Source organism: Diorhabda sublineata, chromosome 2, assembly GCF_026230105.1.
Source record: "Diorhabda sublineata isolate icDioSubl1.1 chromosome 2, icDioSubl1.1, whole genome shotgun sequence".
Taxonomy (NCBI): domain Eukaryota; kingdom Metazoa; phylum Arthropoda; class Insecta; order Coleoptera; family Chrysomelidae; genus Diorhabda; species Diorhabda sublineata.
Window position 1 is genome coordinate 29052323 of NC_079475.1, and position 27166 is coordinate 29079488.

General features: G+C 30.1%; 1 protein-coding gene across 1 annotated transcript in view; it reads left to right on the plus strand.

Annotated features, from left to right (window-relative positions):
• Positions 1–467: 467 nt before the first annotated feature.
• LOC130440858 (ras-GEF domain-containing family member 1B-like) overlaps positions 468–27166 on the plus strand; it is a 551095-nt gene continuing 524396 nt past the window's right edge. Inside the window, exon 1 of the mRNA XM_056774235.1 lies at positions 468–836. The gene's annotated coding sequence lies outside the window, so the exon portion shown is untranslated. The remainder of the gene's footprint in view (positions 837–27166) is intronic.

The following is a 27166-nucleotide window of genomic DNA, read 5'->3' on the forward strand; positions in this document are numbered from 1 at the left end:
AAATTAATATATGGTTATTTTGTTAATAAAGAATAATAGAAAATTGGGCGCTTTAATCACTGCTCGGGCCATAAAGTATATAAGTATAAAGTAATCCATATTGTAATGTATAAAAGACTGTAGCTAAAGGATTTTTATTGTCAACAAATACATGAAATCAATGTGTTTCGACGTTTTTTAGTAACTTTGTTGAATAGTTATAATTTTACTTATACACAACTCTGTATAATTGACAAAATATAGAATAGTGTAAATAATATAATTGATGTGATGAAATAATATTGGTCCATCATATGATTTTGTAATTAACGAGGTAGACATACTATTGAAATACAGTTTTTATATCTATCTATTATGGGGCCAATAATGATTGGAACATGTGCAAGGGAGACACACTTCTTTATAATATTAAAAAGTACCTCAGAAGGTACTTAGTCAGATAAAAACATAATTTTCCCTATCTATTCGTTATAAGTCTGGCGGGGATACGGCAGGTTAGACAAGCAACAGGTGATTGTCAGTTACCGGTAAACGGTTGAAGAGAGTGAGTATATACGTTCTCATTTATTTAACGCGATAAAATAAGTACGACTTCGTCTATTATTGCAATTCCGCTCAATGATAAACAATTTTTTGTGCAGTAATTATTTGTGAATAATAACGCAGTACGTGTTTTTGTATCGAACTAGCGTTGACTTGTTAAGTTTTCCAGGTGCATTTGGAAAGTATTTACTTTTGTTTGTTTTGGGTTTCGGTGGATTTGGTGTGTTTTGGCAGATGATAATGTGATGTTATTGTTTATGTGTTGATAAGTGTGGTTGGAATTGATTATAAAGGTATGTTTTTACATTTATCTCACCTTAATTTTATGAAAGTTAAGATTTCCTACTTAGATAAAATCAGTGTGCAGATGAAAGTATTTATTATCTGATTTCCTAGTAAATTATTCCGTCCGTCATCAATATTTTTGTTTCGGTTATAAAGTTAGTCTTTATCCTTTGGAATATTCTGTTAATTTAAACTGTGTTAATCAAATCAAATATCATCGGCTCCATACTTTATGAATATTTAGAAAAAGCAATCAGAAATTATATTATTGTGTCTAGTTTTCAATTCTAGATTTAAATTTTCATCTTTTATAGTTCAGCTTTGCTTGCTTAGAAACTAATTTCTAACATAATTTTAGTTTTGAAAAATTGAGAATACCTCGGAAATATTCAAAAACCTATTTTTCTATTCAGTTGTGTGGCAAATACGACATGAACTTATTGAAATAAGTTATTTAGAATCAACATTAAGACACCTCTTATACCAAAATCATCATTAAACTATAATTTGTATTTTTTTCTTACAAATTTAACAACAGACTATTAAAGAAATACCAAGTTGTATCTATAACAATTAATGTATTAAAACATTTTCTAACAACAGGAAGCAATTATTGTGAAAAAAAAGATACGAGATATGATGAATCTGATGCAGGTACCTTAGTTATTTTAAATTCAATAGATGCAGATTCCAAAATTTGTTTCAGAACTCGGAGCAGAATTGGCTTCAAATTTATAACAGATACTAGATGATTGTACCTAATGAGATTTTTGGCGTCTCGCAAGGTAAGGGGATGAAGAAAAAATCCTAACCTAACATAACCTAACTACGTATTGTCAGCTACTAATATTTTGTGCCTATATTTACATTTTTTATGACACAAAAACTCCGCAAATTACTTCATCCAGCACCGTCATATTATTTCTATGCCTTTAGCAATATCTTTCTTTGGGTACATTCCGATTTCCTCACACCAAAGTTTATTTTTATCCTTTTTCCTTACGAGACGTCCAAAATCCTTTTAGATAGTATCATCTAGTGTGTGAGAGTATCTGGTGAAAATTTGAATCCAATCGATGGATTCCCGTTTTCGGAACTCTTGGATTCAAAACTGTAATAAAATGATTTCTCGAAATTTTCTTCACCTCCTCTTTTGCAAGATGCCAAAAATTCTTTAAGGTACAATCATCTAGTGTGTGATAAAGTACCTGGTAAAAATATGAAGCCAATGGGTGGGTTCCCGTTTTCGAAACTCCAGCCAAAATTTGTCACACTTTAGAATAAGCTAACAAATCAAGGCGATTGCCATTATGTTTCTCTTTGCGGAAGCTAATTTTACAAAATGTAAATTTCCATAAATAAATAATTTGTTCTGATTAGGTTAGTAAGTACTTTTACCACAAATGGTGTTTACGCTTCTCAAAACTGATATTGGAATAAAGCCAGTATTTCATAAAAGGGAATGTTTATTTGCTCTGTTATACGAGCTAGGAGTCATTGGACCTTTCTTTTTTGAAGGAACGTTAAATCAGCAAACTAACAAATTCTGCAAAGATTTATTGATGAACTTCCTTTAAATATTCGCCAGACTCATTTGTATGAATGAATGTAACGTGTTAACCTGCTATATCCCCAGATCTTACAGTGATAGATTTTTTGTTTGGGGAAGGGCCAAACAAATAGTTTATCAAGAACATTTATTTTCTTAATATAATCAATGAGAAAAAAAACTTGAAAATTCACTAAATTTATGAATTTAATGCTTGAAATGATATCCCCTTAACTCCATACAGTAATATAATCTCCCTGTTAATCCTTATCACTCGCCAGTGGATTGAAAATACATTTTTTTTATAAAAACATCAATTTTTACTGTAGAATTATTGTAAGTAAATACAAAAAGGTACTGAATTCTAATTAGCTACTTTAGTGCTAATATCAAGTCACTCTACCTAGGAAAGAATGGAATGAAAATAATTAGTATGCTAAGGCTACGATGCGGTAACGGTTAAGAGGTGAAAAAGCAAGTATAAAGAAAAAACGTCAATAATCAATGAACTAGTAAAGAATATGTAAGTTAGAAGCAAGGGGTGATGTTAAAAATAAAACACGAAGTACACCGTCTGGTGAGAAATGGAGCTATTGAAGTGGCGGTATTGAATCATTTGCAAATAAATAATCATCAGTCAATCATTTTGTTGTGAAATCCCACACATACAATATAAAATGAGAATAGTGCATGAATTGTAGGAAAGTAATTCGATCGTTGCTTTAAATTTTGTGAAGCATTCAGTGAATTTGTTAGACATTTTTGAACCATTAATTACTGATCATCGAAATATGATAATCTCTTGGAGAATCAATTAACTTAGCGGGGAATTACCACATCATGATAGACTTAGACAATGGAGTAGCCGACAAAATCATCGGATTTCTTGGCTTTGCATATTTTTTTGTGGGAATATCGGAAATGAGAAATATATGCCACTTAGTTTGCAGAGTTGAGACAGAATGGGGAGGATGTCAAATTTTTGTGTTATTACTAATATGCAACAAATAAAGTTATTTCGTGAATAAAAAAATTGGAACATTGTGTAGTGAATTAAAGTCATCCTTCTTCTAATAAAATTTTACGTCATACTTTTTTTAATATTGAAGAAATTGTTGGTGTTGGAGTTTCTTGGGTGTCAAGTTTTTATTAGAATATCGTGTAATTAATTGGGATCCATGCGTTACCAAATATCTTAATGGTCTGTCTGTACATTATTATATCATCATATTGTATTCAATTATATCGTTTTTATCTTATATATATTTAACATTACTCAAGAGTTTCCTTTTTTGTCAAGAAATGTATTAGATTTTTTTAGATTCTTTTGGCTATTAGACTCACGCTTGTCTTTTATTGGATGTTATGGATGTTATAATGATCAAAATACCGATCATGGCATTAGCTATGGCGCCTCGTCTGATAGCATATGCCATAATGATACTTTATGATACTATACAATTTATTTTCTACGATTTCGTTTCAATAAATTTATTTTCGTGATATAAATGTAGGTTTTAGTAATGTGCTTAAGATTTTTTGTTTATTTACTTTATTGCTTCTCATGTCTTTCTATTAATTGAATTTATTACAACATTTATTAAGAAATGCTAAAGTTACCAAGAAGTGCAAAAGAGATTGTCCACCCAAAGAAATTGAGAATTTACTTTATCATGTAGTTTTCAAAAAGATAACTGGTGAAAGTGCAAGTGTCGACAATAAGGTTTGCACACAATGGCGTGAAAAACTACATGAAATAACCAAGGGGTATAAAGCAGAGGATAACTAACCTTTAAATGGGATTTTTACAGTGGTGGGGAAGACACTAGACTAAGAGTTACTGTGCTGCTAGGAGAAAATCAAACGAATATGAAACTAAAGTCCTTAATGATTGGCAAAGCAAAAAATCCAAGATTTTTCGAAGAGCTTCGAAGTTTTCCTATGGTCTATACCGCAAACAAAAAATCTTGGATGAAATCTGAAAGTTTTGGTCAATGGTTAGCTGCCTGGACAAAGAAATGAGAAAATAGAAAAATAAAATTCTAATATTTATCGATAATTGCACAGCACATGGAGATATCCCGAAGCTCAAAAACAAAATAATTAAATTTTTACCTCCAAATACGACATAGAAGCTTCAACCGTTGGATCAAGGAATAATAAAGCTTTCTACAGAAAACATAACAAATATCAATGTCCTCGATATCGAACATCTCGATATATCAAAGTTTTTACCTTGAACTTCGATATACCGAGGTTGCACTATATTTGTTGTTATTTGTTTATCTTAAAACTTAAATACAACCCTCGTAATATGGTCAATTCCCAGTAAATACTATAATAATTGAAACATCAATAACTGATAAGAAACGTAAAGACGTGATTTTATGGAAATATTTTTATCTATACTACTATCGAAATAGGACAGTTAAACAATAATTTTGTTTGATATTTGTGCTAAAATTGAATTCCATTTTTCCTTTTCGGAAATTATTTCATACAAGAACTTCACTTAGATCATTTATTATTTTATTTTTGCAATTTCCACATTTATTGTTTTCCCCTATTTAGTTTATTAATTACTAATGAATAGAAAACATGATATTTCATGTATTCCATTTTTCCAATTCTATTGGTTGTAAGATATTTCAAAGAAAAGGTATGTTCTTTAATGAACAGGCATTTCAAGGAATCTTCTATTCAATCAAATATAAACTCTATAAAGAGGTTTGATATTAAAAAAGCTACAGTTGTTTATTTCACGTTCATAATTTATTAGCAATGATGAAAAATTTTAAGTTTCTATCTTTAATTCACGAGCTTGTTGGAGAAATGTCTTCGAAAAGAGTAGGATGAAAAAATGTTATACAGGCAAGCATATCCTAAATTTACTTGCAGAAATTTGGAAAATATCTATTTATAATTGTCTCTTTATATATTTACTTGATCATACATTCAAATTAGAAATGTGTTCATTTATGAATATAAAAAAATTGCTAAAAGATTTTTAACACATAATGAATTTATACCGACAAATTAAAATTAAAACAGAATTTTGAAGCTCATAGAAAAATTGAAATAATAACTAAAAAGACGACCAACTTCTGTTTTTATCTGAACAGTAATATGCACATGTTGTTGGTTTTACAATCATTACAACCGCTAAAGATTTCGACGAAACATATTTTTGACAGTGATCATCATAACAACATAATAAAAAGCTGAACTACAGAAAACAACGATAGTTATGAAGAAAATCAGGCTAACGATCCAAAATAACGAAGGAAAATATTTACTGGTTAATAATGTTTCCCAATTGACATGTGCAAAAATTTTTGGTTATTATTTAAAAATAAACCTCCTATGGAATAGGAGTGGGGGTATTCAAAGGAAATAAAAACATTTAAATTAAACAATGAAGTAAACATGAGATTGAAGGGTGTAAGATCAAGAATACATTTTTTCAAAAATGTCTTTCAGTTTGTTTACTGAAGAACACTGTGCTTTTTTAACACCCCTTACACCATCTAATCTTATTTTTCACTTTATTTTATCGTAAAACAATATCAATTTTTTCATTTGTATCTATCCTAGATGAAATAATTATTTATGGCAACTTCAGTTATTAATTATAATTGTTCATGATCACAATGCATTATTTTGAAATATTTATCACACATTGCTCCACTACTTAACTATACTTATTGTTCGTAGATTTTCAAATTTGCAAAGTTTATCAAATGTTAACAAATATAATTCTATGAATACTGAAATGGGATAATCGGCAGCTGGAATAATCAAGGGATCTGCCTTTTAGTACATCTACAGTGAAAACGAGATTGAGAGAAGCTGGCCTTTTTGGAAGGGTGGGGGTGAAGATATCTCTTTCAATACGGCAAAACAAAATTAAGAGTTGCAGTGGGATAAAGATCATAAAAAATGGAAAAGCATAAACAGTGGGACACATTTTTATGGAGTGACGAGTCAAAGTTTGAGGTAATTTGATAGATTTTGAAGAAAGAAGGCTATTTAAAAATGTAGTACGCTCTAGCCAGCGCCTGATCGGCAGAAAATTTATCTTCCAACTTGACAGTAATCCAATCCTTCTTCAAAGCTGTGTAAAGAATATATGACATAATTGAAGAGAACTAATGTACTGAAACTAATGATTTGACTGTCACAGTCGCCAGACCTCAACCCCATTAAGAATGTCAAGATTGTGCACCGAAATAATAAAAGCAAGAGAGGATTCAATCGATGAATCTAAAATTTAAATATTTAACAATTATAGACTATAGTTTTATGATTACAATATTCCTATATATTTACAGGGTGCTTCTAAATTCAGGAGTTGATTGCTCGTATGAATTTAAGATGAGTTTTCCCTATAACAAAATTTCCTCAGCCCACCTCTTTCCGAAATATCACCCTTAAAAGTTGGTGATTACAATTGAGTTTTCATGTTTTTTTCCCGATATTTCAGTAGTGCTAAAAGCTTTTGAAATTCTGTAATTTTTGTGTACTCGTAAAGCTGTGACCACGGGCCATTTCCAGCATTTATTATGAATTTTATTACATTTTACATCTTTACTGTTTTCTACTTAATGTTTAAAATAAATTATGAATTATGATGTTTATTTTTTTCTCTGTAGCTATTAGTTTTGGGAAAAAAAATTAAGAATACAAAATATTATTATATAGAACGAGAATTTTAAGTTAAAGCTTTATTTCATGAAACATTATCTTGAAAAAAAGTTTTAATATGAAATAAAGTAAGGGTTGTTAAGTTCACCCTCGTGTAATGTACAGGAATATTGGAAAATGAAAAAAACATAGTTGGTACTGAAATATTATAAAAAATACACTCAATTTTAGTCACACCTTTGATATCTCGGAAAGGGGTGGGTTGTGGAAATTTTGTTATAGGAAAAACTCATCTTAATTTCATACGAGGAATCACTTTATGAATTTTATCGCATGAATTCAGAAATACTCTGTATGTTCCTTCAAATATAAATATAAAAATATTTCATATTGTTTTTATTTGTCGTGTATAAACTATAGGGTGGACAAAAACTTTTGAACAACAGTGTATATTTAATGTTGTTAGCTCGTGCACTTTCAGTCGACGATCATCAGTAACGTTTTGTGGATTTTCTCCAACATTTCTAGAGTTATCACCTCATTTTGTTGACCACTGCGGTCTTGGACTTCGCACGTCATACAGCCTCTTTTAAACACTGCTAGCCAATATTTTACTATTTATAACGAAGGAGCATAGTAGAATTTAGTTCAACTTTTATATTAGTTGGGCTAATGCATTTTTAATAAAAGTATTGGATCACATAACGATGACCAATTTTATTCATATTTACCAATTCACTGAAAACGATCATTGTTTATGGCTGCTAAAGAAATACTAAACAACATTGTATCTTCAAACAGTATAGATCGTGTAATTTCTAATACAATAGTATTTTTCAAGTAACTACCGCCATCTCTAGGTCAGGCCAGGTACTTCTGAGACCATCCTCGTAAAATACACAATTAACTTGTGGGTAATGGCGTACTTATTACTAATATTTTAGTTTAGATCAGAGATTAATTCCTTAATAGTAATTCTGCTTCTACATTGATCATTAATATTCCGTTTGATATTTGATATCAATAAATTTTCTAATAATGTAAAAGGCGAATTTAATTCATTCAATTGATGTCTCCAGAGATATTATATATGGTGTTATTTATGTTGAGATTTCTTGATCTAATTTTAATTTTGGGTATTTGATCTCTATTTTATGCCTAATGATTTAATTAGGTAATGTTATATATAAGTTTTCATTTTATGTAATAATAATTATTCCACATAACAAGTTTTTACTAATTTTTTGAATAGGCTTAAAAACCGTTAATTAATCTAAAACTTTGTAACTCATAAAAGAGAAACAAACCGTAACGCGTTTAAAAGTAACACGCTTTAAATTTAACATCAAATAAAAAATGTAAACAAAGAAGATAAAAACGTATTCATATACATTTTAATTTATACCTTTCTCCTCATAACAGGTTTAGTTTAATGGTTTAATTCGTGTAGTTTGAATTATAGTCAAGGCTGTTTTCAATTTCAATAACGTATTCTCATACAATTCTTTCAAACCGATGACTAATGAATCGTTCAATTTATAAGAAAACAGGTTATGGTTCCAGCTATCGATATTATACCATATTTTGTTGTTGATAGTTTTTTAGCCACAACTTTTACTTTGTAAAAGTTAAGAAGTGCCAATGACCACGCAAAACTATTAAATACATATTTTTAGGTCATTGATTCAAACAAATAAAAATAAATCAGCACTAAAAATTTTTTGTTTGTGACTAAAGAATTTGATAATTTAATTATGGACATCAAGAATTGAACTTCTTTGTCTAAAACTGGTATTAGTGGCTTATTAACGTATTTTCAAATCTATTTGAACTTAGTGGTGTTACCGCTAAACATGTTTCTGACTTTTTAATGAACTGTCTTCACTCAATTAAAAATCTAAATCGTTCTTAACTGATAACGTGACAAGCTTTATTTGTGATTATGCTGAAACTTGCTTGGTGATAACGAAGGTATTGGGGCATTATTTTGTCAAAAATTTTCTTTTATTATAGTTACGCACTCAACGAATCATAAATTACTTGAAATATCAGCCCCAGATGTTATTAAATCAGTTTCAGAGGTGGGTAAATTCAAATCCTTTATCGAGAAACCTCACTAAAGATCAGCAGAGAACTTTAAAACTGTATAAATGTTTTAGAGGCAGAAATTTCAAAAACTGAACAAGTTTTGGGCACCCGTTAAGTTGCATCTGGTTCCAATTATGTGTCTGATATTTGGGAGTACCACGTTGGTATAATACTTAAAAAGCTCAAAATGATTCAGCTAGAGACAGCAAAATACTTTTTATGATTTCCTCAACAAACACAGATATAACGTGAATTTGAAAATAAACATTTAGATCTAAGTGAAGTTTTATAATATCGCATTTTAGATTTGAAATATTCAAACATAGAATTACAAATCACAGATGTTTTTTTTTGAGGAAAGAAAAACAACTCCAGGATTCCACTTCCCACCACCCAAAACGAGGGCAAATAAACGACCAGTCGATTAATCCTGGATTATTTTACGAGACATTTAAAACTTCTATTGAAATATGAAATAGAGCTAGATGAAAAACACGTCAATAGTTATGGACACTACAAACTGGCTACAAGATTTTTCAAAAATTTATCTATTTCAGAGCATTACCAGAAAGTCTTAGTCCTCTAAAGCAATCAATTCACTCTGTTGCCACCTCATCGAGTTCACGTGGGAGAGGATTCTGATTCTGTCAGATGAATTTAATAATAACATCCCTGAGATCTTCATTCAACATTACTACGGCTTCTGATCTAGTGTTTGTGAAGAATATTGTACTCGCTCTCCGGCTATTTGATCCACAATCTTTGTTGACTCCTGACTTTTTTCTGAAAACCACTTAGCGCTAGCTGTCAAAATTAAGGAGTGAATAAAAGAAAAGTCATATGCTGAAAATAAGAACAGTTTCTAAAACAAAAAGTGTAATCTTATACTACTTTTCATGTTACTTAAAAATTTGATTTATTTAACCTTATAAGCATAAGCAAATGTTTCTTTTTGGTGGCGGTGGAAGAGAATGAGGATGGGTGTGGGGTAAGTCTTGGCAAGTTATAGTTCCGATATTTCAATTTCTAAAAAACGAGCACTGGATACAAATATTTTTGGAAGAACATTTAAATTAAGTTGTTCAGCTGAATGGATTCTTTTGAAACTCGATTAAGATATAAGGTTCTCCTGTTTTGCTCTGAGATCAATTTCCAAAGAACGGAACTTATCCACTTCCTTAACAGTCTATTATGTCCTTGTTGAGTGGCATCTCCGATATGCCCTTCCTTTCTGGGATATGTGTGGTGCGACTCAACTATCAAAGAGAGCGGTTATTCTCGGACTAAACAGCAGGGCTCACTGCAGGGACTACTTTAAAAGATTAAAAATTCTGACTCCTTCTTCCTTATTCTACTTTGAATCCGTTTGCCTAATTATTAAGCACGGTTCTCCAATTTCAGAAAGATCGTTGCACGGCTATTCACTTAGGAACGCGGAGCACGACCTTTACCTACCTACTCCACGTTCAGAATTAGTTAAGGCCTCAATATTTTACAATGCTAAAAAATGCACAATCACTTGCCAATTGAAATCAAATCGATATCATTCCGCAATAATTTGAGGGCACATTTACTGGAATGTGCCTTCTACTCTGTACATGACTTCTATTCTAATAATAATATTTAATTCCGGACATGCTACATACTGGTTTAATTTTTGCTATTGACTTATATACTAAATATTACCTATTACTATTACCTATAATTTTGTTATAATTGGAATTTTATTTTATTTGTACCTTTATTCAGTTATTGTTATGTTTGTATTTTAGTTTTTAAAAGCTTTGGTCTACAAATTGTAACAAGGTTTTGAATATAAGCAGTTCTCTCTCTATCTCTCTTAGGTTATGAGTTTATGAGGTTTGTCTTTATTTTAATATTTTTTTTTGTAACAAGAACAAAGTTTGGATATAAAATTTGTTGACTGCTAAATATGCATGAGTTTTCACCTTCACACTCTTGCATACAAGTAATACATGATCCTTGTAATCATTGAAATCTCTCATTAGTAAAATTTGTTTAGAGTTTTCTTCTGGAAGAATGATTAATTAAATATGAAAAAATCCTTACGAGTTAAAAGTCAGTGATCGTACACGCTGAGTTAGTTAGTTAAGAATATTTCCTGTCATTTGTTTTATAATCCGGCATTGAAAATTGTCACAAATATCGAAATATAATTTCTTATTATCAATTCAATTCATTATTTACTCACAGAATTTAGTTGCGCTTGCCGTAAATTGATAGATTGATAGATAATTTGGGATTAACTTTGAAGTAATTCTAATGAATATCGCCAGTATCAGTAATCAAAATTTTAATTCTCATCAGTAAACAATGAACCCCACAGACTAATTTTTGATTCTCGGACAAATGAGGAATAAGTAAATTCAATATAGGAACAAATAACAAATATTGTAATTAGATGATAGTCCAGGAGCCACATTAAAATTTGGTCAATTATATATTCTCAAATCTCATCAGTTATGTCGCATCAACAAACAAACTAAAAATGCAGAAACTCGTAAAGGTCAGTGTGGTTTTGTTAGGGGTCATGAGGAAGAAATATATATTCAATAATTTTCTCCTATTCCTCCTAACAAAAAAACTTATGACTCTAACAGATTAGCTGGTTGCACAAACCCAAATTCAATAGTTTCATCTTAGCGAAAACTTTACCTGATTAAAAGTTATATGCATCTATGAATAAATTTTTATGACAGCTGATAGTATCTCGCTGGAAAGAGTGCCAACTGATGCATAGTTATAATCCAAGAGTTATCTATTTAAATGCATCGTTACTATTTTTTAATAAATTTAGCATTATATCAACAATCAACAACAAATTCTAATATGGAAAGAAATGTCGCTTCGATATGAGTGACTACTATCCGTTAGAAAAAATTTGTGACCTGTGCAGCGCTCCTTACAACAAAAAGTTGCGACTAATTCAGCTCACAAAGAAAATGCCTTCTTAGATCTGTAAATATATAAGGCCTTTTTGAAAAATCTTGATAAAGTTAACGACTAGGATTGCACCGGGCGGTTATCTCTGACCATCACAACTGACAATAGAAAAAGGAAACTGTTGAAATCTGACTGAATCTGATTAAATGTTGGTTCAGTAGTCGATATGTTAAAAAATTCTAAAAACTTAAGTTAGTGATATCGTCACGCGGATGGATTGTGCTAAGATAGTACCAAAAACACTCTGTGAGGTAAAAAGTCGCACCATATTGAAAGTCCCTAAAAAAATATTGATTTTTCATTATATTTCAATACATTACATTTCAATAAAGGTGAAATATAGGGGTTTTTACCATTCGTGGACGAATTTCTATAACTTAAATTTTATCTACGGTACTATGATAGTCGGCATATGAAGTGTTAATATTGAAGGGTTGAAAGATATTTGAAAGGATGTCTACCCCAATCTGTTCGAGAATTTACTGACATTTTTCCAGAGCATATTCTATATAGTCATATAATACATAGTATATTATAGTCACTTTATTATATTTATGCGCAAGAGGCTATCGCCGTTCATCCTCTTCACATTGTTCTAGTTGATGTTCACGAAGCTATCCATCACTTTGATGCATTTCACTAATTATTATCGTTTGATAATAATTCATAATAATTTGATCATGTGAACCTTTCATTGGCTCCTAAACTAAACAGGGTACTAGATAAACATCCAAATATCTATTTGGCTCTTAATATATTTTCTTAGAATCTCACAAGATTTTGTCCTAATGTTCAGTATAACAAATAGAAAGAACACTTGATTCATTTCTAGTTACTTAAGATCCGCAATAAGGATAAAGGATAAAAATAAATTTACAAAATTGTAACTTAGATTCAATATTATGCGAATTCTTTGCTTCCTTCCACGTGAAATTTTAGATGGAGACATTATTAAAATTTTTATGTTTTATATTTATTTCACTTTTTATGATACTTGAAAAAATACCCCCATTCGGCTGGAGTTTCATACATACACTCAAATATAAATGTTTTTGAAAGGATTTTTCGCGTTCCGCAAGGAAGGAGGTAAAAAAAGTTTGAATAATTTTATTTTATGGTTATGAACCCACGAAGAATATATATCGATTAATATTTAAATTGATGATATTTATCTTATCGCCTATCCCTCCCACTTCTGCATTTAACCTAATATTACTAGTGTCCTTTTCATAATGAAAAATTGGTTATTCGGAACAGCTACAATTAAACTATAATAAAAAATCATTGATTGTTGATGTAGGAGACATGAAGGTAGTGAAATGAATAATGTTATAAGATCAATTTTAGTCGAACATTTTTTTGCATAATAATTAAATTCTCATTTTTTAATTGTGATTGTTATATTTTCTTTCTCAATGATAACAATAATATAAATAAATAAAAAAATGTTTTATTTCCATAATAATCTATGAGAAAAATGATTCATAAAACTATGTAAGGTTATCATATAAATATTTAACGATTATTAACGAATTTCAAATAAATTTTTTTCCTTTTTGCGAAAAGCCAAAAATCCTTAAACCAATCGGTGGGTTCCTGTTTTTAGAACTCTAGTCCCTAATTCTTATTAAAAATTTTAGATATTCTTGATTTAAAGAGCTTCCTATAGGTAAATAATAATTTTGTAAGTAAATCAATTATTTCTCGTACGCACACGCTCATACGTTTGTTTTGAATTTTCTTCGTAAACTTCTGATTACTAGTATAACTTTTACTTTCCTGATATTCATACAATTAACTTTCTAAACTGATAAGACGTGTTAGCAATTAGTTTTTTCAAGCAGAACTTCTGAACTAATATACATAAAAGGAACGATACGAAAGGCATGTTTAAAAATATTTGAAAGAACCAACTCCCTGCTAATAATTGTAGTTACAGATTGATGATTAATTTTGTGTTAAGATTCCTATGCTTGGGAACGGTTTAACAAGCTTTTTACATCGGAAATGCAGAATGTTTCTTTTAAACTAAGTAATTTAAACATAACTTCAATTGTTTTAATTGGTTAAACGTTTTGTATTAGTATCAATTAAATAAAAACACTTCTAGTTTCAAATTTGAAACAAATCAATAATAGGATAGGATATTATTTTGAATTCATATGATCGGGATATATAAATTCGTTTTTATGAATCAAAATTTCAACTTATGTTCTTTATTAACAGAATTGGAATAGATTACATGATAGTATTATGAAATATAAGTATTATGAATATCTGATAATCGGAGTGATAATCTAAGTTTTTCAATTATATAATATTTACACTTTCTCTCACAATTATAGTCGCAGCTGAAATAACTTCAAAATAAACGGGATTCAGTTATTTTGAGAGCCAGAAATATAATTTGAAACTATACACGAACTCTATTAGAAGTTGTGTTAGACTTGAACTACTTTTAATGTTTAGAAAACCGACCATATATGTTTATGATATCTTCTACTCTGCTAATGTACTCTTTATTAGCGGTATTAGCCGGCTTCGGGTGTATAATGGTATAGCTGATTATGCCAGTGCTGATAATTTATGTTAGCTCTGGATGGTCATCCGATGTGTTAAATAGTTTACTTTGTTTGCTATTACATTTATCCAAAACAACGTTCAGAACTCTGATCATATTATAGTCGAAGTTTATTATTTGATAAAGTACAATTATTATCCTTTAGATTTGTAAACATTGTTATTAAGTTCATCATCGTTCAACGTGAGATTTGCGAACCCTGAAATATTTTTGGTGTTTCGTTAGATGACATTGAAACATCTGTTTTGTTATTCCAACGAATACTTTAGTCATTGAAATAGATCTTTATTCCTCATTAACAAAGCATGCAATATATTCTCACAAATATTATTTTTTAAACATAAATTTGTAAATCAGTATTTACATATATATCATATTTATTCTTTCTCGTTTCTCAGTTATATGCCTTTGAAGTTGTGAAATCAGATCATATATTTAAGTATATTTTCTAAATTATAAATTGGAAAATCATCACCTTTTAATGGATGATTACGTATATCCATGTAGTGTGTTTGACGGAATAAATAATTCTCCACTACTATCTGAAGGCTAGAGATGGTTCATGCGCAATGGTTAACAATTCGTAACTTTTACAGGGACAACCTGTACAATCAAAGGTAGCAAAAATGAATTTTCTAATCGATTTTTTTAACAAAAAGGACTCTTCAACTCGATAAAAGCATGGTTTTGGGAATATGTTGATTTTTAGGTTGTTCTACATGTCATAAAGACATTCTGGAAGAAATTATCATAAATTATTTTTTGAAAATACTCACAGGAGGTATTAAAACAATCAAACATTTCTGATTGAACTCCATACTGACGAACATCGTGTTACTTTCAGAAGGAAAAAATTGAAATTTAGAAAAATTTAGTTGGTAAGCCTACAACTTATCAAATAAAAATAAAAAACTATAATAAATGTTCGAAGGGTGCACCTTGCACTTCTACACACTTCCATATTAAAATGTTTACTGATGAAGCTGGTTTCACACGAGACGGCTTTATTAATTTCCATAATTCACATTTATGGGCAGATGAAAATCCTCACGTGAGAATCCTCACAATTCAAACAAAGAATCAACATCGATTTTGTGTTAATGTGTGGGCAGGAATATTGGGTAATAATTTAGTAGGTCCATATTTTTTTGATAATAACCTCAATGGTCAGCAATACTTAAAATTTTTTCAAAATGATTTCTCACCCATGTTATGTAATGTAATGCAGAATCTTGGAATCCTCTTCCAAGTTCAAAGACATTTCCTCCGTAGACGTAGAAGTGTGTACAAGTTCAAGGCACCCACTTCGAACATATTTTTTTTCGTCTTTATTTGCTAGGCTAACAAAAAAACTTTTTCACATTTCAATTTTTTCCTTTTGTAAGTACATAACACGATTTTCGACATGCAGTTCAATTAGAAATGTTTGGTAGTGTTTCAATACCTCCTGTAAGTATTTTAAATACATAATTACAGTTTATGATCATTTTCTTCAGAATATCTCTTTATGGAAAGCGATAGAATGTACAACCATCGAAAAATCTACATATCTCCTACACCATAGATTTTATCGAGTTAAACAAGGAGTTCCTTTTTGTTAAAAAATAGATTGCAAATTCATTTTAGAATTATCAATTCTGGCAAACATGCTACATGGAATCATCCATTAAAAATCATGATGTTCGAATGTATAATTTAGAAAATATACTTAAATATGAGTTTTCATTTGGCAAGTTTAAAGGCGTAAAACTTCGAAACGAGGAGTCGTATAAGGAATTTTTTTATGTCATAGCATTATTTTTACATCATCTAATCACTCTTGAATTTTTTGCATCATGTGCCGGAATACCCTGTATAGCGGCTTGGTTCTTTTGTTGTCCGAATTCAAGTGTTTGAAATAGCCACGGTTTTACATAGATCGTGACTTGGGTTGGACAGATATAAAAATTTTGACTTAAAGCATATAAACTAAAATGAGTGTCACCTGTGCTGTAAGTAACCTATTTCGGGTATTTCATATTTATTACAATTCATCTGAAGCTGTAAACTTCATTTTTTGAACGTTTGTTTGCCCGTGTACAACCGGCAAAACAAAAGAAGTGCTGGCCGTCAAACATTGAATAATACAAAAAGTGAAAGGCGTAATCCTGGTATTGTTGAGCTGAAACAAACTCTGTGATAAGAATTTCGAAGAAATGTGTATTCTGATTTAATAAAGTAGGTAATTAGAAAATTAGATTTTATGGAGGGCAAATTCATGAATGATTTTTTTAGAAAGATTCTATTGAAAAAATCAATATTTAATCTAATGTATTATTTTTCTGATGATATTATTACGAACAAGTTCGCGATATGGGCCCTGGAACCGGACCTGTCCGGTTGTAGTGGAATTTTAGAATTCGGCGATGGCGCGGCTCGTTTGATATACCCGGAGCTCATTTGATGTTTGTTTCTGTTTTTATTATAGTAGGCGATTTGTTTACATTATTTGTTTTGAACTAATTTCTGAGAAGGTTATTTGTTTTATTTCTTTATTTTCTAGAATTTTTGATAATTTATAGAAATAGAAAAGTAACCGAAGAATTTAAATAAATGATATAAGTTAGTTAAATGTTAGTGATAAGTTAGTGAAATGTAGTGTGAAGTACAAATGAATTAAGAAAGTTAGTGTGTAAATTAAAAAAAACATCACAATACAAATTGATGAATTGGGGAAAAACAAAACAAGAAAAAGATAATCTATAGTTAAAACACAATAAAAACAAAATATCGTGTTATTAAATTATATCGAACTAAATTGTGTCTATTAAATTGAGTTAGTTATATCTTCATCTACAGGAATTTCAGGTTCATGTCTGTCTCTTATTAAAAATTTCAACATTATTTCCTCCAGTAGGATAATATTTTTACCTGAGTCCAATCTACTGCACTTATACATCTAGGCTCACACTGTAAATTTCTTCATGTATTTTTTGCAGATGATCTTCTGTTTCAGAGATTTTAATCATTGCAGGACGAAGTCTTGCTATTCAAGTTAATACTGTTTCGATCAAATAAATATGTAATATACATCTTCTATCTCTCTTCAGAGTCTGTAACAGTTTCCAAACTAACTACCTGTGAAATCTACTAGTGCCTGTGGTGTTTATTCTGTAGCTATATATCTTAAAATTATTTACACCTTAACCTTATTAAGTTGAGGTAAAAAAGATTGGATTTTTCTAGAAAGATGAAATATTCTTTATACACTTACCCATCTCTCGTATTCTTCATAATTTCCGCTATTCAATAATAAATTGGACTGTTTCTTTATTTAATCGAGATCGAACTATGAATTTTTCCTCATTCCATATGAGAAAATGAATTTTTCTGTTTCTAAAATTCCCTAGAGCCTTTGGAAACACTTCTAGTTCTAGTAAACCTCTAACATTTTCGTCATCGGTGGATCCCAACACTTGAAAATCTGCTCTATTTCCATTTCCATCCACAGCAAGAGGAAAAATTTAAGCATTATATATTACATCATAAACTACTATTATAAGTCTAGGTTACATATTAACTACTTCCATTCATAACAATTCATTACTTTAGAAGTATTAATAACTTATTAGATTAATTTAGCGTCACTGAAATAAACCCTCGTTTCCAGACTTGTATGTAATATCATGGTCTCTGAAGGTCTCTTTAGACGATAACTGTTGGTGTAGTGGTAGTGTAAACAGTGTGTTCAGTATAACATATTATTTCTTATCAGCAATAGTTTATGGATATTACTGGTATTTGGTACTAAATCGTTTTCTTTGAGAATAATTATGGAAATTTGTTATTATTAGAGAAAAAATTGATGAGTTTTATTTTAGTGTTTTGCGTTTTGGGAATTTTTTCATATGGTTTCTTAGATCTGTGATAAGAGATTTTAATTCAATTATATTTATTTGTATAAAAATATTGAACAATTGTACAAAATTTTCGGAAAATTTATTTAATTCTAATAATACTGAGGAATTTATTAACTATCGAAAAGTCTTCCCAGGCTATTGGATTCCTCAAAGCCGGCTCAATACAATATGCTTAGTCGATTCCAGAAATATAGAACTATTGTTATTTAACCTATAAAAATCTTATTCTACGAACTGTGATGTAGATCTTAGTGTGTAACATATACTGAATGTAAATAATATGAAGTGACAAAAAAAGAACGACATTTCAGTGAATATAGCGGAGACTCTAAATGAAAACAGGAATATTCGTTATTTAAAGGATCTAAGTGTGTCTTCTGTTACTAATAACTGTAGTAATTGAAGCGATTAAAAAAACACAAACAGAAATTTAGTGTATTTAGATGAAATTTGGTTTTTTACGTAATATCTAGTTACATATGACTGTGTTGATGATTGTATCTTAAATACTCCTTACTTAATGATACGACCCTGTAATTATAAAAATGGTTCACCGATTAGCTCACATCAAACATTTCGTCGAATCAAGTTATTGATAAGCTCGACTAGACTTTTTTGTGGAGACTTGATAAGGACCTTACCATGTAATTTCGCAACCTGCTAAGGTAAAGATCAGGATAACCTGACAAGATCCTGATGAGAATGTAACACAGATCACTAATGAGGTCCTGATCTGGTTTACCTTGTATTTAAGGCTGCAATGACTCCTAGGTTTCAAACATACTCCAAGGATAGAAGTATCAATCAAATATAGAATTAGTTGCTTAAACAGGAGCCCATTTTGCAGCTAAAGAAACATTTGTTTCTCGTTGGAAATGAAATATCCTGATTCATTATAGAAAATTTGGCTAATAAATTTATAGATCGATGTGTTAATTCACTGGCGAAAATTATTAAGGGGATCTAAGTTCAACTTCTTTATTAAGTGGTATGTTAGTTCAGATATGTTATTGGAAATAGAAAATTTGAAAAAAATATTAGAACAATATTTAAATACGGTAATGTAAGCAAATCAGCATGACCTATGGATCGATCAAATATCATTCGAACCGAAATAAACGGGTTTCATTAATCGGTCGAAGTTGTGAACGTTACAAATTCAATAATTATTTGTACAATATATTAGCAAAGCGAAATAATTTGTTTATTGATAAAATTACAACGAAGTCAATAAACTTGACTACGAAATATTTAATTGTACCTCGGCTGAAGCAACTGCAATACGATTCGAATGTTTTTTTTTTCAGTTACATCATATATTTCCAAATGCGATTATTTAGCAGTTTAGTTATGGTCATTATCAATGAAGCTTGCATTTACTGTAATATTCTTTGTATATATTTAGAAATGAATTTGAGTTGTAATAATTTGTAATCAAATAATCAGACCATGGATTGATGTATATTCTTATCTCACTTGATATTATCTTTAACCTTGGATTAATTGCTAAGGTAGATGATTGAAGCTTGTTTATTTGTGATATTGGGATGTTCCTGTCTAATAAACAAGATAGTTGCATAAAAATATTTGCTTTCATGAATTGAATAAGTATTATACTCCTATCGCGGTACTACGAGGGTTGCTCCCTCGTTTGGAGATAGACAAATAAAAACGTATATTCATAATTCCATATAATTTTATTTTTTGTCAGAATATTCTACATTACGATCATTACACTTTTGCATTCGTTTGAACCAATTATCGAAGCATTATTCAGGTATAGACAAATGTTGACATTTGCGATAGGTTTCTCTGATTTTTTCGAACATTTCTGGCAAAAAAAATTTAGTGTACCAGTTAGAATTGACTGTTCTACGTTACTCTAATCACTAATGGAACGGTGAAGATATATTTAGTTATTCTTAAAAAACAGGGGACCTTATGCTTCGATGTGCTTCGTGCGCGAACAACTTTTGTTCGATTTGGTGGTCTTGAGAGATCCAAACTGTCGAATGTGTTTAGTTTCGGGTTCATACGCATAAATCCATGATTCGTCGCCTGTCACGTTCTTATAGACATCTTTTGAATCACCATTTCTTTGCACCAATCAAACCGAGCTTTTTTTGGGTAAATTATGCGCTATCAAACGCGAGCAATTTTTTTTTGAAAATTAAATGTTCGTGCAATATTGAATGATTGCAAGCGGAACTAATGCCCAATTATGCCTCAATCTAACGGTATGACACATGAAGATATCGCAGTATCAGTTTACGCAAAGTATCGACCTTGACCACGAAATTCATCCTGTAGCGAAGTGTGACCAGGATTGAATTCGGAAAACTAGCGATAGACGTGAATTGATCGTCACACTGCTGTTGGTTTGATCCACGTCGATTGTCATAGAAAATAGTTGCACGAAAATGTTCTCAATTTAATTCTATTTCTTGACCAAGATGAATGCTTCAAGTATCTGTAAAAAACTTGAATGGCATTTATATGACAATACGATTAAAAATGGTGAACTTCTTGATGGCAATGTCATATTAGACATAAACACATCAGTGTTGCCATATCTCAAAACTTAAGTCTCAACACTCGTATTACGGAAAAGTACACAATATTAATAATGTCTGCTTTGGTTGAATACACATAGATTTTCTTTATTATCTATTTGGTTTAAAAAATATTATTTATAAAGACCGTGAACCCACAATTTCATTGTATTAAGTATTTTCAAATAATACAGGTCATCCGCATAAGTCAATTAGAAGAGTACCGGCATCTCAAAATAAGGTATAAACAGTACCCCTAAAAATATTTTTGCTTGATGGAAGCAACACAATTTTAAGTTAAAATAAGAAAGTACATTTTTTATCATTCTTTGAATATCAGAATACGGTTCTTATGGTATGAAAGTTTATTAAATTTCCTACAATAATGATATTTTGCTCTTTTTTCGTACATATAATAGTCGTTGTGTTTCTCAATATCTCAAGTTCAAGGTTATTTTGCAAACTCCATCGTAGATTAATTTTTTATTGGTTTTAACGAATCTTTTCATAATTTTCCAGTTGTCTACTTGAAATTGATGAAATTCAGGATCAAGTAATATTTACAACTAATGATAAGTAGATCCTTCTCCGGAAGGTTCTTAACTAATGAAACCCAAGTACGCGATTCTTATTTGCCGGGAAGATAACAAAATTCATTTCCTATTTTCTTGACTAAAACAAATTTCCCGGAGTTCCAGTAAAAGCAAGCAGTAGAAGTTGATAATAATCTTAAATATGCCTTTTTATTTCCATGCTAAGGATATAAGATTTCTAATAGCGGGATTATAAATGAAGGAATACAGCTAAAACCGTTTTCCTAGCGTAATGCAAAATTTTGTTATTCTGGGGCGTTTATTCAAAACTACAAAGACATCTTTTTCATGTAGAGTTTATCTCAAAAGATTAACGATTCACAAGATGAATGCAATAATGCAAATGTTTTTCGTTCTCCTACTCTTCTTTATTAAAAACTGATAGAAAACCAGTTCTACGGTGACGTTTTTAACAAACTTTTCGCAGAAAATAATTTCAGAATGCATTTTCCTAGTTTAGGCACAAAATTATTTTCACTTTCGTCATCCCTTTCTCTCATAATGCATTCCAGTTTTCCATAATATACTAAATTATAAATTGTGTCGTCAAAATAGCATCATTCTTTCCATAGATTAGGTATGCAGAAAACTATTTTTTTTATCATTGATTTTGTTTATCTATGACCACCATTAAAATTCAGCATTCAAAAACTCATAACTATAAATACGTGAAATTACTTATTATACATACGTTTAAAAGCGTGTGAAAAAGAACAATACAATTATAACACATTATAACATTTACCTTAGATAAATTTGTTGTGTTGTGTGTTCTTTTGAAGGTTCTCTAATTGTAATAATTTTGTACTTATTTTCATAATTTATTTGAGTGGTATTTGATATATTTTCCTATACAGCTGATATGGAAGGAATTTATTGTTCATTATAAATACCCATTCATGTTCTAGTCACAGTCATACAGGAACAAACATATTAAAAGCAGTACCTATATATTTTCGTGATATGATTTAGGTAAACATATAAACCAACTTATAAATTGTTGCACTAGCGATGTTTATACTTACATACATCTTCCTGTATTTGAAAGTCATTTCTAGCTGGATTAAAAATTGCATAATAATAATATATAAGCAAATTAATGCCATTATTCGCGAATAGAATACGTTACTTGTTAAACAACTCTTAGAAAAAGAACAATACATTATTAGTTTTATTTACTTTTCAACCGATTTATAAATTATATTCTTTAAGAATGCAAATAAATAAAAAAATGTGAAAAATTATAACGGACGTAGAAAAAAAGTATTTATTTTTTGTTTTTTTTTATAAGTTATGAAATGATGTCAAAAAGTAAAATATTTAATTCTAATTGAAATAATATCTGAACAATCAATTGAAAATCGCAAAAAAGTCGAATTTTTAACTACACAAGAAAATTATTCTCATTGGTTTTTAATTGTGTCATAGGTTTAATAAAAAAATTGAGCAGTTGTCTGCTTGATGATCATGAGGTAATCGTTGTCGGCAACGTAGCATGTGTTGTCATAATACAGTTTTTATTTATTAGTTACGTATAAAAGAAATATTTTTCTATATGGAAAAATAAATTGAATAAACCTTTTATAGGATAAGTTAAAATTGAAAGTATAAGAAACTCAATTAATATAAAATATTACAATAAGTTAAATTTGAATCTTACATCAAAATGATCCTGGCAACAATAATTACATTTCATAGGATTTTCAAAACGACCAACACTTTTGAATCATTTTTTTGTAGAATTTCTGGGCATCATAGAAAAAATTTTTTCATCTGTTAGTCGTTTTATTTTTGCATCCTGGCACAACACACAATTTATATACCATTTGTCGTATTTACTTTGTATCATATGTTCAGTGTTTATTTTATACCTATGACGTCACGCAATATGGAGGTCATACTGAAATATTTAAACTATCCACAAAATTTTTGAATTTTCAATAATTTTTTTCTCTTTGAATATTGATAAAAGAATTATAATAAAAGTTGTATATAAACTATCCATAACTATTTTTTTCTCAAACTATGGCAACACTTGTTGACAAATTGATACATGAACGTGAACAAGTACAAACCTGTATGGTAATCGTCAAGTACGGACGTGTTCCTGTGACTTTATGGACTTTGATTGGATTGTTTTTTTAACAGTATTATAATACTCAGTTATCAGTTTATTTTGCATGCAATGTCTTCAAAAAAATGATTGGACTATTTTCATTATGGGTAGAAAAAGCATCTTTTACCAAGAAAAAAAGCTGAAGTGAAAGAGCGAAAATATTTACAAACCGGTAAATATTACGAAGATTGAAGGTTTCTGAAGTTTCTGAAGTTAACAGCAAATCGCCTGAAGTGGTCCAAACAATGGCGAAACAAAAATGTGGACTGAAGATGGGTAAAATATTGTAGGTTGATAAAAGTTTATACATTATTATTATTTTTAGTTAAATAAAGCAAAAAAACATGGTGTTTATATCTTTTTTCTATTTTTATCAGGTCTTTTTCAGTGTCGAAAGTACATTCGAAATTTTACAGAATATGTACGTCGTCATCATGGAAAAAGGTATCATCCTGACCGTGTTATTCTAACGCTTAAACATCCCACCAAAGTGATGATTTGGTCAGTCATCAGCGGCAAGGGCACTGCAAGTATTTACGTCACAAATTTCGTAAAATGAATAATGAGGCAAAATCAGTACAAAGAAGTATTACAAAATCGGTTGATTCCGCAGATCACAAATGGGGAACCATTCGGCTTAATCCTAGATTCAGCTCGCTGCTACACTGCTCGGTCTGTTAATGCTTTTTTGGCGGAAGAAAATATCCCTATGTTGGATAGCCGCGATGTGAACCCATTTCAAAATTCGTGGGAGCTGATAAAAAGAGGTGATCCCCAACAAAACCCAGCCTCTAGAAAAAATTACTCGTGTATGGAATTAGTATATCCTTATGCAGGAGACAGTAAATCTTGCATTGATAGCATACCGCACAGAATTAGCCACCCTTAATTTATTTTTTGATGAAGATGAAATTTATGAAATAAAATTATAACATAAAATCCATGTTTTATTAAAAAACATTTTTATTCTTACGAATTTTTTCCAACAGCCAATAGCTGCAGAGCAAAAAAATACCACAATTTATAATTTTCTCAATAAACAGTAAATATGTAAAAAGGGATACGTTTCATAATAAATGTTGGAAGTAATCACCTCTTGCTAAAATACGTGAACGTAGCTTACGTGTCATGGATTGCCGTACACGTTCAAAAATTTGAGGTGTATTTTTTATGATATAACACGATATTTGATTACTATTTTTCAAATCGTTGATATTAACAATGGGTGTCGTGTGGATTAATGATTTAAGGCTGCTAATTTAACCCCCGTAACAGGAATATTGAAAAAATATCCGTAGGCAGTCCTTTGCGAGTACACGAAAATTACAGAATGACAAGTTTCTAACTTTACTGAGATTCTAGAAGAAAAAAAATAAAAACTAATTTTTAGTCACCACTTTTTAAGGGTGATATCTCGGAAAGGTCTGTGCTGAAGAAATTTTGTTATGGTAAAACCCATCTTAATTTCATACGAGCAATCACCTCCAAAATTTTGTCGCTTGAATTTAGAGACACCATGTATACTGAGCTACTTTAGTCATGAATAATTATTAAATATCTTTAGAATGGAAATTATATCAAATAATAATCTCAAATCCATACAAACAGGGACGAGTATTATATTTTATTCCTAGCTATAATGAATAATGAATATTAATACCTACCGAATTGAATCTTTACTCTTAGGATGGATGGTAACCCTAAAGAAGTGAAAGTAATATGTTATAAGAACTATTTATTCTCTTATTTAGATATTATTTAACAAATATAAGTTAAAAAAAGTTTCATTATGTCATAGGTCTTTGAATTAAGTGACATGTTATCTTTCACTTTCATCAGTAGTAGCTGTTATGTTATTTTCAGTTGAAATTTTACAATAGAATTTCACATGATAATCAAGATATTATAACCACTGCTTCTTTTTTTATCAACCATATGATCAGATTACATTGCTACTGGCCCGTGTCTTCTTTATCATATTTACCTACTTATGGGAAATTTGTGATATGGTTTTGTGATAATTTAGGACTGGCGATAAAATCTGATAGTTTGTTATAAGTTGCTTTCTTTTCATTCAAATGGAAATTATTAAAAAATTCTATTTACTCCTCCTGTTTTATATGTATTACTTTCGTTACATTGTTGAATATATTCTGTATTATATTGGAAAAATATTAAATATATATTATGTTCATTCCAAAGCTCATCACTCCTGTGAATCTCGATAGATTGCAATATGCGTTTTATGGGGGAACATTTCTACTAGTCCAATGGTCTTTACATGTTCACATCTGTAACACCTAGACTAGTCAGTAGTTTGTAGTAGTAAACACAAAAATCTAACTCTCCCCGATCTCTTCATTTTAGAATCTGTTTGTTTGGTTCGCAAACACTTCCACAACATAACTGAGAGACCCATGCATACCTACCCTAATAGAAAAAAGAAGAAGAAGAAGACATTTACTTGACTACACCTACTTCTGATCTATTGGAAAATTCCATTATCTTCAGTGCGAAAAAATTATTCAATCAGCTACCTTCTGAAATAAAAATGGCAAAAACTGTTGATAAGTTTCGAGGTTTGACAAAGGCATTTCTGCTAGAGACTGGCATAATTCAATTTGTGATGAAAGATATTATATACATTATAATTATTACTATTGAATTCAATCATTATTTTATGGTTTTTTATTATGTGATATAAAATTATGTAAATTATGGACAGTTTCTAAAAGTGAAACAAATAGTGTATCGTTCTCTCTCTCCTCCAGGCGCTTCAGTTAGTTCTGCGCATCTTTTGTGCGCATGAAACATGCGCAGTATAGATAAAGTGTCCCGAACGAGAGAGAATATGAATACTGTCGGCACCGTAACGTAGAGACGTTTTTTCCCATAAAAACTGTCCATATAGGAGTCTTACATAATGCAATAAAGCTTATCTCTCTCTCTCTCTCTCTCTCTCTCTCTAGACAGAAATGTCTCCTTTTGAGAAGAATTGAACGAATTTTATAAAATCAAAAACCTCAACTATTTTTTTAAGTTTATGTAGGCTGTGACTAAAAGAAACGCTTGATTAATAAAAATTAGTAGGACTTTATGGGTGTTTTATATAAAAATAATAACTTTCCAAATAATAAAAAAAACATTGATAACATTGCCCGCGTACTTTTTGAAAACTTTCTAATTTGTCTTGTTGGACATTCTTCTTTCCATCCATCTACCAAGGTTATGATATGTTCGTTCGATTATGTAAAAGTATAGCGTATTGTGCAGATGCATAATTTTGTTGGAGGTATAGAAGGTTTTATTGGAGTGTACGAGGAGTGTAGTGGAGTTTACATTGAATAGCATT